At 34.6% G+C, this 15,833-nt stretch overlaps 1 protein-coding gene across 1 annotated transcript in view; it reads right to left on the bottom strand.

Moving 5' to 3' along the window:
* Positions 1–4,668, bottom strand: part of PRDM15 (PR/SET domain 15) — a 184,523-nt gene extending 179,855 nt beyond the window's left edge. The window contains exon 1 of the mRNA XM_074213837.1: positions 4,433–4,668. The gene's annotated coding sequence lies outside the window, so the exon portion shown is untranslated. The remainder of the gene's footprint in view (positions 1–4,432) is intronic.
* Between the last annotated feature and the right edge of the window lie 11,165 nt (positions 4,669–15,833).

Below are 15,833 nucleotides of genomic sequence, written 5' to 3'. Positions count from 1 at the left end.
TTTCTTTCATGGAGGACAGCCAGTGAAATGCACAGAATCAGAAGATAAGACTATTTTCTGCAAAGAGCAATATTGAGGTTAGTGTCATTGGACTGGAGAGTACTTGGAAGGGAACAAATATAAGATAGGTTAGGAGGGTACTAGGTTATGAAGAATTCTAAATACTAAACTGAGTATATTTGATTGTAGAGGTGATATGGAATCACTGGAGATTACAAATTGGGAGTTGTCATGACAGACACTCCTATCCAGTGACAATCTATTTTACTTAAGATTCCTCATGGGGTTAAGAAATAGGGTGGCTGTGAGGATTAAATGAGGTACCATTTGTAATGTGTTTTGTGGTGCCTGGCATTTCATGACACAATATAGATGCTTATTCCCTTCCCCTTCAGTCCTGCACTTTTGGAAGACCACTTTGATTGACAGATGGAAGATGGAATGCAGTTAGGCAAGGAGACCACTGAGCAGGCTGTTCTAGCTGTCCAGGCATATGCTGAGGTACTGCAGCAGACTTGGAACAATGCCAAAGAGAGAAGGGCATGACACAAAGGGGGGGCTGAACAGACTAGACAACAGGTTGTATCTGGAGCTTAAGGAAGAGTGAAGAGTTGAGGATGAGCCTAGTCAATAATAACAGCTATTAGAAAAAGAAAAGGGTTTTGGGAGAAAGATAATGAGTTAAGTTTGTTCATAATGTTGTTAGAAATGGGCCTAATACTGGCACTCTCTTCCTTCAGATTTTAAGAGGCACTCACAAATCACAAAGGAGATTTATTTTGCCCTAACAGAGAAAGGATATAGAACAAGGATATAATGGCACTTAGCTTCTCCGGACATGGTTCTCCTAGTCTTCATAACGGTAAGAAGGGTATGGTAACTCGAATGGCCTTCACAAATAACACCAAGTCAGAGAGGTTCCAATTACAAATGTGTGGGACTTTTAAAGCCCTTAAGTGAATAGGAAGTTGTGACAAGGAAATGGAGAGGCAAGCAGGATCTGAGATTACTTTATCTCTTTTTAGGAAAAACCAATCTCTGCCAGAGAAAGACTCAAAAAAAGATGAAGATCAAGTGAATTGATTAGAGAGGTATGAAAGGAATGCTTTGCCACAGTGAAAGCCCAGTTGAGGTTATGTAACATAAAACTGTTTTGGACCTAGGCATCAGTTTCATGATTTTCGAGTTTCATTCAGTCTCATATAAACAGGAACAAGGGGAAAAACAGAGCAAGTTTGATCCCTGTATCGCATGGCTCTAAAAACATCAGTACAGTTATTATGTACTGAGTTTTCTTTTTTCTAGGGTAAATATGTCCAGTTCTTTCAAATGAACTTCATCTGGCATAAGCTTAAAGCCCTAGACCACTCCATTTGTCCCAGTCTGTAAAATTCTCCAGCTTATCAATGCCCTTCTTAAATAAACAGTACCCTAAACTGATACAATACTCTTGATGAGGTTTGACAAGGGAGACTACAGAAAGCTTATTATCTATGTATTCCGGGAAGCTCAGCTTCTCTTAATGTAGCTCAAGAATGTATTAGCTTTTTTTGTTGTCACATCAAATTACTGTCCCATATTGAGTTTGGTGTTGAAAAAAACCCAGATCTTTTTTTTCACAGCAATTATAGCCTTTCTATACCTCCTTTACCTTATATGTGAGGAGTTGATTTTTTTGTCTAAGAAAAAGACTGGACATTTATCCTTACTAAATTCTATCTTATTTGATTCAGCCCTAAGTTCAAAGCTATCAAAATACTTTTGGATTCTGACTGTTATGTAGTGGTATCTAAACTTCTCAGCATTGTATCAACTATATATTTAATGAATATACCATCTATTTGTTTTTGTTGTTACTTAGTCATTTCAGACATGTCCAGTTTTTCATGACACCATTTGAGGTTTTTGTGACAAAGATACCGGAGTAGTTTGCCATTTCCTTCTCCAGCTCATTTTACAGATGAGGAAACTGAGGTAAAGGGGTTAAATAACTTGCCTGGAATTGCACTTTTAGTAAGTGTCTGAGGTCCCATTTGAATTCAGGACTTACTGACTCCAGGCCTAGCACTCTATCCATCCATATGACAAGAATAGGAATCAGGCTAATTTTTGCATGGAACAACCTGAAACTTAAGGCCATAGGGTTTCTCTTTAAAACACATATCCTACCCTTTTCTAACCTTGTAAAATTTGGCAAAAATTGAATTTACTCACAAAGAAGGAAAAAATGGGGACTATGGAAGGAACTGGACTAACAAGGCTAGGATGATTCTTGAGACATCTTTTAAAAGATGCAGAAATTAAAGAAGGCAAGACTAGTAGAAAGCATGGACACTTAGAAAGCTACAGTGCAAGAGTATGTGTGTATGTGTGTGTGTGTGTGTGTGTGTGTGTATGTATATATATATATATATACATATTTTAAAAAGCAATAAACATGATACAGGCCTTCAATTTCATGTACAAACTTCATTTTTTGATGTATTGTGTATGTGGAAATGATCATTTTATTTGATATGAAATTTGTAACAAAAGATAAGAGGGAAAAGTACAAGATAATATGAAGGAAAATATACAAATAAAAAGCATAACTATGAACAAGAATATCAATTTAATATAAAAGAGAAGGAAATAGAATTGATTTAAAAGCACAATACAACCATTACTGGTTTTGGGGGGTTTTTTTAGGTTTTTGCAAGGCAGTAGGGTTAAGTTAAACATTACTGTTAACAGGAAAAAAAATTCAAAAACTTTATTCAGCATTAAACTAAGGAACTGGAGAAGAATGTATTGTGCTTCAAGTGAACCTGATAAAGAGGAAGCAATCATGAAAAGGGAAATGTGTTTGAAAAGACTCAATTAGCTCTTTAATCAAGGAAACTACATTGTTTAAAGTCAACAGATACAAAGATTCAATGTCAATTCTTTTGGGGGGTTTTTATTGGCAAGGCTATGGGGTAAAGTGACTTGCCCAAGGTCACACAGCTTGGTAATTATTAAGTGTCTGAGGCCGGATTTGAACACAGGTCCTCCCGACTTCAGGGCTGACGCTCTATCCACCGCGCCACCTAGCTGCTCCACAAAAGTACTTTACAAAGTGAAAAAACAATTATAAAATTGATCTGGGGGGAAAAAGTCAAGATTTTCCAGAAATAATGGAAAATTGAGGAAAGTAAGGTGGTTTAGCAGTAGTCAATCACAAACTCTACTATAAAAAGTAGTCATCAAAATGTTTTGGTAATGGTTAAACAAAAGCCAAAAGTTGATCAGGAATGGATTAGTTATAAAAACAAATAGTAACATAGTGTTTGAAAAAGTCAATGAAGGAAACATTGGCAAAAGAACTCATCAATGGACAAAAAGCAAAAAAAAAAGCAATCTGGCAGAAATTAGCCTTGGTTCATAATTTCACATCAGACATCACAAAAAGCTCCAAACCAATACATGACCTAGACAAAAGGTAACATGATTTTAAAAAATAGAAGAATAGGGGCAGCTAGGTGGTGCGGTGGATAGAGCACCGGCCCTGGAGTCGGGAGTACCTGAGTTCAAATCCAGCCTCACACACTTAATGGTTACCTAGCTGGATCCTTGGGCAAGCCACTTAACTCCACTGTCTTGTAAAAAAAAAAGAATAAGACAATAATTACAAATTATTAACAATCATATAGAAAGATGCTCCAAATCACTAATAAAAGGTGTACAATCAGCACAATCTCTTGGCGTGAAGCATCATCTTACATCAAGCAAATTGACAAAATAACAAAGTATTTCCCATAGTCAGGGCTGGGATTGCAGAAAGATACACTATTGCTGATTGAATTGGGAATTAGGACAATTCAGGAAAGCAAAAAATAACTAAAATGTTCTTAACCTCTGACTTAAGAGATTTCATTGCTAGGTATACATTTCTAGGACACCAATGACAAAAATGAACCATTTACAACAAAACATTTATTGCAGCACTTTTTCACATACTTATAATAGCACTAAAAATAACCCCAAATTCTTTTGTGCTTGTCTTAAATATGCAAGACCAAAAGCCTTTCTACACTAATGAAGAACTGAAATTAAAAAAAAAAGATGGCTATGAGTGATTGAAGAATGGCTAAATAAATTAGGGTACACACTAAAAATGGAGAATTACTGTGCTACAAAAAAATGACCAACAGGGGAAGAAGAGGGAAGGGAGTAAAGGAGAAAAATGTAAAATTCAAAACCTTGCAAAAAATGATTATTGAAAATTACCATTGCATGTAGTTGGGAAAATAAATAAATGGATAATTTTTTTAAATGACCAACAGAGGGACGCATAGAAAGATATGTTTGAAAGTAAAGTAAGGGGGAGGCTAGGTGGCCCAGTGGATAGAGCACCAGCCCTGGAGTCGGGAGTACATGAGTTCAAATCCGGCCTCAGACACTTAATAATTACCTAGCTGTGTGGCCTTGGACAAGTCACTTAACCCCATTGCCTTGCAAAAACCTAAAAAACAAACAAACAAACAAAAAAGTAAAGTAAGCAAAGCCAGGAAAATAATAAATATAATGGTTACAATAACAAATATTATCAAAGTAATCCATAGCCATATGAAAAAAATGCTCTAAATTATTAATTATTAGAGAAATGCAAATTAAAGCTTCCCTGAGGTACCACCTCACACCTCTCAGATTGGCCAGTATGACCAGGAAGGATAATCATTGTTAGAAGGGATGTGGGAAATCTGGGACACTATTACACTATTGGTGGAGCTGTGAACTCATCCCAACCCTTCTGGAGAGCTATTTGGAACTATGCCCAAAGGGCAACAAAAATGTACATACCCTTTGGACCCAGCAACAACCACTACTGGGTCTATATACCCTGAAGAGATGAGGAAAAAAGGGTAAAAAACATTACTTGTACAAAAATATTTATAGCAGCCCTGTTTGTGGTGGCAAAGAACTGGAAATCCAGTAAATGTCCTTCAATTGGGGAATGGCTTAGCAAACTGTGGTATATGTACATCATGGAACACTATTGTTCTATTAGAAACCAGGAGGGATGGGATTTCAGGGAAACCTGGAGGGATTTGCATGAACTGATGCTGAGTGAGATGAGCAGAAACCAGAAAAAACACTGTACACCCCTAACAAGCAACATGGGAGTGATGTTCAGGCTTGAAGGACTTGCTCATTCCATCAGTGCAACAATCAGGAACAATTTTGGGCTGTCTGCAAAGGAGAGTGCCATCTGTATCCAGATAAGGAGCTGTGGAGTTTGAACAAAGTGCAAGGACTATTCCCTTTAATTTTAGAAAAAAAAACCAGCTTATTGTTTGATCTTGTTACCTCTTAGACTTCTCTTTAAGGATGTGATTTCTCTCTCATCACACACCCAATTTGGATCAAGGTACAACATGGAAACAAAAGTAAAGACTGACAGAGTGCATTCTGGGGGGGGGGGGAGCAAGATTGGGGGAAAAAATGTAGAACTCAAATAATATCTTTAATAAAAATAAATTTAAAATTAAAAAAACAAATATTAAGAACAGGAAAAACACTCACAAAACAACAAAATAAGAGTAATAAAACAATAATTATTTAATGTTGCGAAATTATAATAAAAAGGAATATAACTTTAGACCTCTGCTGCATGGATTCATTTTGCTGGATTTTTTTCTTCTATTTTATGGGTTGACTTTCTAGGAAGGGATGGAAGAGAAATACAAGGATATAAGTGATATAAAAACTTAAAAAGATATAGCAATTTTTTTTGGAAAAAATTCCATCTGCTAGTATTATAGAGAAGAGCATGTGCTAGGAACAGGAGAGTTTGAGGGAAAAAAGGAAGTTGTTGATGTCAGTGAATGGGAACAGTAACATCTGTGATTTCTGAAACAAATCTATTCCCCCTAATCTTGGAAATAAAAGATCATAAGCAGAGGGTGGGGGGAAGAAAGAGGGAATAAAAGGATGAAGATGATTACTAAAGATAAAATTGATAATTTCACTTATACAAAATAGGGAAGACTTCCCAGGAATAAAATTCAATTAAGATAAGGGGGGAAAAATTATCAACTATATTTTATAAGACAACTAATAGAAATAATGATGATGATAGTTAACACTTATATAATGCTTTGCTAATTGTTTTACACCATTATTTAATATGCTCTTCACAAAAAGCCTATAAGGTGTGTGCTATCTTTATCCCTAATGAACAGAAACTGAAACTGAGAGTGGTTTAAATGAATTGCCTAATGTCAGACAGACATTAGTATCTGAAGCTAGATTTGAAGTCAGGTCTTAATATGAAGTCTTAGTGTTCTAATTACTGTATCATTTTAGTTGCCTTAAATGTAAGGCTAAAAATCCATGGCCGAAAATGCAAAACTTCCAATTACTAACAATATATAGAAAAATTCTTAAAATACTGCTAATAAGGAGGAATGCAAATCAAAACATCTCTGGGTTTGCTCTGAGCAATATGACAGTAGTCAATATTGGCAGACTTGTGCAAAGGGTGGACATATTAATTAATACACTGTTCTTGGAGTTGCAAATTGATCCAACCATTCTGAAAAAGTAATTTAGAATTATATGAATAAAATAACTAAAATGTCCACACATTTTAACCCAGAAAATCTACTGATAGGTTTATGTTCCCAAAAGGTCAATGATGAAAACAAAGGTTCCATATATACCAACCAAAATATTAATAGCAAGACTTTTGATAGAAAAACTGGAAACAGAGCGGCCCCCTATTGACTAGGTAAATGACTAAACAAATTGTGATACATAAATGTAAGGGGATGTTACTGTGCTGTAAGAAACAAATATAAGGAATACCAAGAGGAGCAAAGGATGGCTCATAGGAACTCATGCAAAGGAAAATGAAATAATAAATAAAGCAATGATAAATAAAGCAAAATAAACAATTGATACTATGAAATTATAACTTATAATTATATATAATTATAACTTATATTTATTATTTTTCCTCAAAGATATGAGAGGGTACCTTCCCCCATTTCTTTTCAAAGGTAGAAGACTATAGGCATGAAACACTGTGACACTACATATATGGTCATATAAATGGGAAACCATATGATGGTTAGTTTACTGAACTTTTTCTTTTTTCCTTCTTTTTTTTCCCTTGTTCTAAAAAACTGCTATTTGGGAGAGAGGAGGAGAAAAAATACTTAGAAAAATCTAAAATTAAAAAATGATTAATAAAATATAGAGAGATTTTAAAAGAACAAAAGACTGTTGAGGGCAAGAAACTCTCACAATTTGTTTTATTTAATCTTTGGAGCCTAAAATGACTGACTTCATCACAGTATGAGTTCAGCTCCTACTGACTAAGGTCATAGTACCACTATTGAATATTATGCTTTTCTTAATGCACTCTAATATCCCAGTGGCTTTCTTGGCTACCATAGCACACAGTTATTAAGCTTATTGTCCAATTAAAACCCCCCAGAATAGTTAAAAAGATAGACTCTTATAAGAAACTTTACCCAAGATCTCTTAATTCTAGTGTCTTCCTTCTTATTTACTTCCTAGCAAATAGTGTGTGTGTGTTTGCTTGCTAGTTTAGATTATAAATTCCTTGAGGGCAGGGACTGTTTTTGGATTCTTTTGTATTCCAGGCCATTTTCACTGACTGACCTTAGTCAGGATGATCTGATATAAGGGCTGTGACCCTAGGAAGGTTACTTTACTTCCTACTTTAGATAATTCCTCGAAAATGATAAAGTACATTCAGATGTTGAAATACATTGGTGGTAGAAGCTCCTCACTGAGAACTCTTTAAAACTAATGAAAACATCAGTCCAAATCTATCCCATCTGAATGTGTTGAACCAATGTCAGACTATCGAGAAATTCTTGAATCTTGACTCTGTTATCCATCTGAATCAACAAGCCTAGCATTTAAAGCCTTTATCCAAATAAAAAATTATATAGTGGAGGGTGGAGTAAAGATGGCAGTGGGGTCTGTGGAACAAGAGTCTAAATGAAGCTAATTAAGCCTGTACCCCCAAAAAGCATTCCAGTGCTGGTCCTAATCTAAACTCTGGAAATTCCTGACCTGAGCTCACCTCTATTAGCTTGTGCTTTCATTTCAGTAGACTGCTAAGGCAGCATGCTGTCAAGGCCCCCATGAGCCCGCTAGGAGGTGCTGCAGGTTCACAAGTGACTGAACTGCCAGCTCCCTGAGACTTAAGATACTGGGCTGACACTTACATAGTTTAGTACCTGTATTTGCCACAAATGCTCTCTCTGCCCTGAACTTGTGATCTAGAATGTGAGCAGCAGGGCTGCTAGTTTGCCATTGTTCCTGTATCTACCACTTCCTAGTTCAGTATCCTTGGACTCTCTTTCTGTCCTAGAGTCTTGTCTCACTCCTCTTTTCAGTCCTTTGGTGCTAGGCTTTTTGAATATAAAAAAAGAAAAAATAAAAACTGGTAAACCTTTTTAACTAATTTGATTTTTTTAAGAGAGATAAAATTACCAATATCAAAAATGAAAAAGTTGAATTTACAACTAAGGAAAAATAAAACCAATTATTAGGAGCTATTGCATCCAACTATATGTCAATAACTGACAATTCAAATTAAATAGATGAATATTTAACAAAATATAAATCACCCAGATTAACAGAACAATAAATCGAATATGTATTCTGGCATAAAAATTATATATATATATATATATATAACTATATATATATATATATATATATATATATAGAGAGAGAGAGAGAGAGAGAGAGAGGAGAGAGAGAGAGAGAGAGAGTCCTACTGATTAGGTATAGCCATAAGCAGCATGCAGAAATAATTATCTGTGGGGCAGCTAGGTGGCACAGTGGATAGAGCACTGGCCCTGGAGTCAGGAGTACCTGAGTTCAAATCTGGCTTCAGACACTTAATAATTACCTAGCTGTGTGGCCTTGGGCAAGCCACTTAAACCCCATTTGCCTTGCAAAAAAAAAAAACTAAAAAAAAAAAGAAATAGTTATCTGTGAATTTTAATTATTCTTGGAGTACGGGCTCATCTGTAAAAAAAAAAATCAGAGGGGTCAGAGCATCAGTTTCGGCAATCTTATATAGAATGTGAATACATAAGAAGCAAAGAAAAATGGAATCTTCCAGAAAGTAGAAGGGGGAGATAAGCATTTACATATCTGTTAACAAGAAACAGAAAGGGAGAAATTTAGACATTGCCAGCTGATCAAATATAGCTTTCCTCCCCAGTCTTGATTTTGCAGGTATTCTGACTTTTGAGCTTCCAGGAACAATTTCTGAAAGCTCAAAATAGAGTTGGAGCATTGTCATCTTCTTTTCATGGTGATGGCAAGAAATCTGAGCCAGAGTTTCTTTCCCATCACAGTTTTTTTTTTCTTATCACAATAATAGCAAGAGGTCTAAGCCTGAAATTCTCTTGCCCCAAAACCCTATTTTAGAAAAATAAACTGAACAGGCTATAAATGAAAAAAAAAATGAACTAAAGAAAAAAAAAAATCCAGGACCATATGAATTTACAAGCAAATTTTTACCACATCTTTAAAGAACAATTAATTCCAGTTTGTACATTAAATGTAAATAGGCAATGTGACAGCTAGGTGGTGTACCAATCCTGGAATTAAGAAAAACCTGAGTTAAAATCCATCCAGTCTGAGACACTTATTTGTGTGACCCTAAGGTAAATCACTTAATCCCAACTCTTTTCTCCCCAATCCACCCCCCCAAAAAGGCAAAGACCAAATTTCTTCTATAACACAAATAAAGTCTGGATACTTGATAAATCAGGGAGGCTTAAATAAGACAGTAGACCAATTTGCCTAATAGATAATAATATACAATTTTTAAATACAATACTAGCACAGACACACTACAGCACTATGTCACAAAGATAGCAAACTATAATCTGGATGAATTTATACCAGGAAATGCAGAGGGTTTGTTGAATTTTAGAAAAAACTATAAATCTAACTGACTATAACAATAGCAAAAACAAAAAATCATATGATTATTTAAATTGAGGAAGACTTTATAGACAAAGTATAAGAGCCATGTCTGTTTTTTAAAAAAAATACTAGAAAGCACAGGAATAAAAGTTTTTCTTAAAAAGGTAAGTATTGAACAGTCATGTCTGACTCTTTGTGATCCCAATGGGGTTGAGTTTTGTTTTTGTTTTTTTTTTTTAGCAAAAATAGTGGAATGGTTTGACATTTTCTTTATCCAGCTCATTTTACAGATGAAGAACTGAGGCAAATGGGGTAAAATGTCTTGTCCAGGGTCACACAACTAGCTAGAGTCTGGGGCTAGATTTACATTCAGGAAGATGAGTCTTCCTGATTTTGGGCCCAAAATTGTACTACCTAGCTGTCCCATGTTAACAAAAAAAAAAAAATTACAAACTTTGGAGGGGCTGTGATAAAATAGGTAATTTAGTGCACTTTTGGTGCTTATGAACATATACATATATATACATATACATATACATATATATATAATTAAATGTATGTTTCTATATATATACAGCTGATAAGTCTGAATTTTGTTTAAGAATTACATATTCATATTATGTTATATTAATATAATATAAATTTAGTCATATGTTCATATCCTTTTACTTCCTTTTCCTTTTGGGGAATAGCTTTCAATAAACAAATCTATAAACATATATATTCACCAATCTATTCTGTATGTGCATACATATAATATATATTATATATGTATGTATCTTGAAAGCTATTAATCAATAGAAAAAATAGTCAAAGGGTAAAAACGAATAGCTTTTTTTTAAGTTTTTTTTTTTTGCAAGGCAATGGGGTTAAGTGGCTTGCCCAAGGTCATACAGCTAGGTAATTATTACGTGTCCTGAGGCTAGATTTGAATTTAGATCCTCCTAATTCCAAGGCCAGTGCTCTATATACTAGGTATCTAGCTGTCCCCCTGGCCCATATTTTTTTTAGGTTTGTTTGTTTGTTTTTTTTGCAAGGCAAATGGGGTTAAGTGGCTTGCCCAAAAGCCACATAGCTAGGTAATTGTTAAGTGTCCTGAGGTCCGGATTTGAACTCAGGTACTCCTAACCTCCAGGGCTGGTGCTCTATTCACTACGCCCACCTAGCTGCCCCAAAACAAATACTTCTTAAAAAGAATTGAAAGCTACTACCAACTATATGAAAGAAAACTACATGTCACTAATAAGAGAAATGGCAAATCAATGCAAACCTGAAGCTTCATCTTATACCTTAAAAATTGACAAAGATGACAAATATAAATTATGCATACTAGTACATTAATGATGATATTGTTAATTAGTATAACCATTTTTCAAATCTGATATTATGTAAGTAAAAATGAAATGTCCATGACCTCTGAGAGTCCATAACTTTGGGAGTTTGTGCCTGGTATAATATATACCCCAAGCAAACCACTAAAGTACCCATATATAACAAAATATTTATAGGACCCAGTTTTTGAGATAGCAAAGAATTATAAACAAAATAGATGTTCATCCATTAGGAAATAACCTAAACAAACTGTAGTACATGAACATAATGAATATTACTGTGCTATTAAAAAAAAGAAATGCAATGAATACAGAGAATGGACTGATGTACAGTGAAGTACAGTGTACAAAGCCAACAAAACATGATGCCATTACAATATAAATCGAAAGATGGGAAAAAAAGGTAAATTTTGTAATATTATAACATGACTCAAAATAAGAGTTAACGGAAGACATTTCCATCTTACTACTTTGTATGGTCCACAAGAATTTTTTCAATATGTTGTTCAGTTCTGGTGATTTTACTTCCTTCTTAACCCCTGTATGCCTATCTTAGCTCTCCCCAACTCCCTAAATTAAGTTAAAAAGCTATTTGGGGCTGTTTATCCCTGTATCCCCATTAAAGTATGACTGAATGGCTTGGTTTGAATAGGAGATCTGGTAAAAAAAAATGAGGAAAGAATTTATATATGCAAATGAGCTAGATTTTAAAAAGATGATTACCATTTCAGCAAGTGAAGATATAAGCAATCCATTTCAATCATGATAGATAACAGAATGTGAACACATTTAGAGACAGGGATAGCAGAACAGGGAATATATTTTAAATTGCATAAAGTATTGCGTTTAGTAGGAGTATAGTAGAAGAGGTTAAAGCTAACAGACCTCAAATTACATTGGAGGACTCTGATTATGTAGCTTCTGTCCCTCTTTAAACATATAAGGAAGATTAAGCCTTCAAGTATTTGTTTACAATTTATGTGCTACCCTAATTCAAAAGTTACAAAAGAAAAATGAGTCAAGTCTAGAAAGAGAAATTCCTAAGATTCAAATAAAAAATTCATCTTTTATATTCTTATATACATTTTAGTCTATTTAAATATGACTGAATTTGCACAAGAATCACAACTCATGGCCCTGCTGTGACTTGAGCAACGTTATATTAATTTCTTTTGTGCCTCAAAGTTTCCACACCATTAAATCAATTTACTATTTCCTTAACTGCATCTTCCTTTTCCTTAATATTAAGCTTACCTAGTGGCTGCACAAATTTTGAAAAGAGTACAACTAGTCAATACTGCTTTAGTAAACCTTGTAAAAAAGAAAACAGCAAAAACAAAAACAAAAAAATCCCAAACAAAACAAAACACTGTTTCAGAAAACTGCTTTTATTAAATAGAGTATAGTTTGGTGCCCACAAGAAAATGTTAAGTCACATTAAGTCAAAATAAGGCAGTTTTCCTTAACTGGGTATTATTCCATGAGGCTTTCACTGTCTTCGATTTTCCTGTGAGATTGCTTTTGTCAAAGAGATATTTTTGGAAATAAAGTTGAGAATGTTGGTATGTGTAATTGAGATAATGGCTAACCACTATATTGTTCTTACTATACAGTAATGAGCTACCTTTGTAATATTTTAAACTCCCTAAGGGGGGGGGGGGTTACTCATTACAAATAAAAAAAGGGAAAATACATATACTTCTATTACTAACAAACCAATGAGAGACCACTCTCTCTTAGGTGATTTTTAATTCAATTTTCACGGGTTCAGTTGTCATCTCTATGCAGATGATTTCCAAAAAATATTCAGCTCTCATTTCTTCTCCTGACTACAGAACCAATTGCTTCACTACTTGGTGTTGCCTGGGCATCTCAAACGTAATATATCTATATTGGAAACTCATTATTCTCCCTCTTTGAAACTTCTTAATGCCTCTATTTCTAGAATTATTCACAATCTCATAATTATCTTTGACTCTTTATTCTTCCTTGCTCCATGTCTACAATCAGTTGCCAAATATTAAATATATACCGTTTTTTTGAAACTGTTCGACTTCACACCCCAATTGGATGATTACGATACAACTGATCTCCCTGACTCCACCTCTCTAATCCATCCTCTGCACAGTTGACAAAATGTTCTGGTTTAAAGCCCAGATCTGACCTTGTCTCTTTCTTGTTCAAAAAAAGCTTTCAGAGCTCTTTATTGTCTCTTGGATGAAATACAGATTCTATTTTTTTTTTCCCCAAGATTATTAACAACTAGGGGCAGCTAGGTGGCGCAATGGATAAAGCACCGGCCTTGAAGTCAGGAATACCTGGGTTCAAATCCGGTCTCAGACACTTAATAATTACCTAGCTGTGTGGCCTTGGGCAAGCCACTTAACCCCCGTTTGCCTTACAAAAAAAACCCTAAAAATAAATAAATGATCAAAAAATAAATGAATGAATGAATGAATGAATGAATGAATGAATGAATGGATGCATAAATAAATGAAAGATTATTAACAACTTCTTTCCAGACCAATTTCCATATTATTCTTTGCCAGCCTGTTTATTAGTTAAACAGCAATGTGATATTCCACCTCACTGAGGTTATTCTCCCCTGCCTTTCCTTCTTGTTTCCCATGCTTTTTCACCTCTCTGCCTCCAATACTCTGAACTTTCATTCACATCAGGACCCAGATGGCTCAGTAGGAGAAAGTGAGGCTGGTGACTTTGCACAGCCCTCCCTCACATAAATCCAATTCCCTTGCATGTCATGGTCCTCCCTGGGAGGGAAGGACAAAAGCTCAAGTGCCACTTCTTTCAAGAGATCTCTCCTGAAGTTCCCAGTAGTTTTCCCCCCAATGCTTTCCTGCCCTCAAAGGTCTATGGCACATAGTAGGTGCTTAATAAATGTTTACTGGCTGACTTGGTATATATTGTGTATTTACTTTTGTATGTATATAGTTTCCTTTCCAGTTTTCAGCCTTCAGTATCAGTGCTTAGCCCAGTGCTTGGATAGTAGGTACTGAAATGTTTCTTGAAATGAACAATATAAAATGTCTTGAAAAATCATTAAAAACAGATCACAAAGATTCTCAATTGACAGCCTGCACAAGATGTTTTTCTTTCCCAAAGGCAATAAAGGATTCATGAAAGACTTCTCTTTAACTTTCTACATAGATTTTTCTTTTAATGTTACTAGCTTTTCTCTTCCATTCCTCCAGATTGCCTCTCACATATATGTATTTGCATTCCCCAATTGTTATCTCTTTTTTCTTCTTTACAGAGATTCATCTTTGTGGATTCATTTTTTTTTCTTTTCTTCCCCCTGGTTATTTCTTTACAAGCCATAAATTCTGTTTTTATTATCCTTATAATTCTGATCTGGAAGTATCCTTCTGTGGTTCCATGCTTTTCTAGGGACTCCAGTAAGTCTTTTGCTTCCACAGGTGTTGTTAAAATTTTCTTTTGTCCTACTATATCTAACAACATCAAAGAGTAGATTTTATTCCCCTTATTGTATAATTCCAAGTTGTGCAAAATATAAGGTGTGTAAAATGAAGCCTCAGGTCTCCTGTGATTTACATTTTGTCTTTAAGTGATCTGGAGCATTTTTGCATATAGTTCTTGAAAGTTTGCATTTCTGACCTTTTTTTAACTGCATAATTTTGGTCATATTTCTGTTGGTTATCTTTGCATTCAGGAATACCAAAACACTTAAGAGATATTTGATAGTTTTTTTTCTTCTTCCCCATTCAACCTTCTCATTCCAGGTGCATTTTTGGTTGCAACCTTTTAATTTCAAGTAGTATAAATCATCTTTTGTAATTATTTCTACCCCTATTTACTGTAATTATCTCTTTCCTTGAGCTACTTTTATAATAGTACTAAAATGATTCCTTTGCAGTCCTGTAAGTGCTATTCCCCCCTTTATTTCTACTTTTTTTTTATTTTTTTTCCATCAATATTTTAGATCTTTTATTCATACAAAATTGAATATTGATATTTTTACCTAGATCTGCAAAATATCCTTTTGACTTATTAATGTAACATTAAATCTGTAAATTAACTTTGAAATTACTGTAGTTGCTTAGTCATTTTTTCATGTATGTCCCACTCTTTGAGACCCTTTTTTTAGGGTTTTTTTCCTGGCAAAGATACTGAAGTTGTTTGCCAATTTCCTTCTTGAGTTCATATTTCAGATGAGGAAACTGAAGCAAACAGGGTCAAGTGACTTGTTCAGGCTCACACAGCTAGTTAATTATCTAAGGCCATATTTGGGCTTCAGAATCCTGATTCGAGGGCCCAATGCCATATTTTTATTCTTACTGTTAATTTTTTTTATCTAAGAAGCATTTTGCAATTTACTACATAAGTATTGAGTATGCTTGGATAAATTGTTCCCTATATGTTTTTATACATTTTGTAGCTATTTTGAGTAGGATTCCTTTTATTACTATTGCCTCTTAGATTCTGTAGTTCTATGCAAATGCTGTTGATTTTTGATGGAGTTTTTCTCTGCAGCTTTGTAAAAGTTATTTCTTGCTTGGCTGATTCCCCAGGGTT

The sequence above is a fragment of the Macrotis lagotis genome, chromosome 1, assembly GCF_037893015.1.
Source record: "Macrotis lagotis isolate mMagLag1 chromosome 1, bilby.v1.9.chrom.fasta, whole genome shotgun sequence".
Classification (NCBI taxonomy): Eukaryota; Metazoa; Chordata; class Mammalia; order Peramelemorphia; family Peramelidae; genus Macrotis; species Macrotis lagotis.
This window is presented reverse-complemented; position numbering and strand designations above follow the sequence as displayed.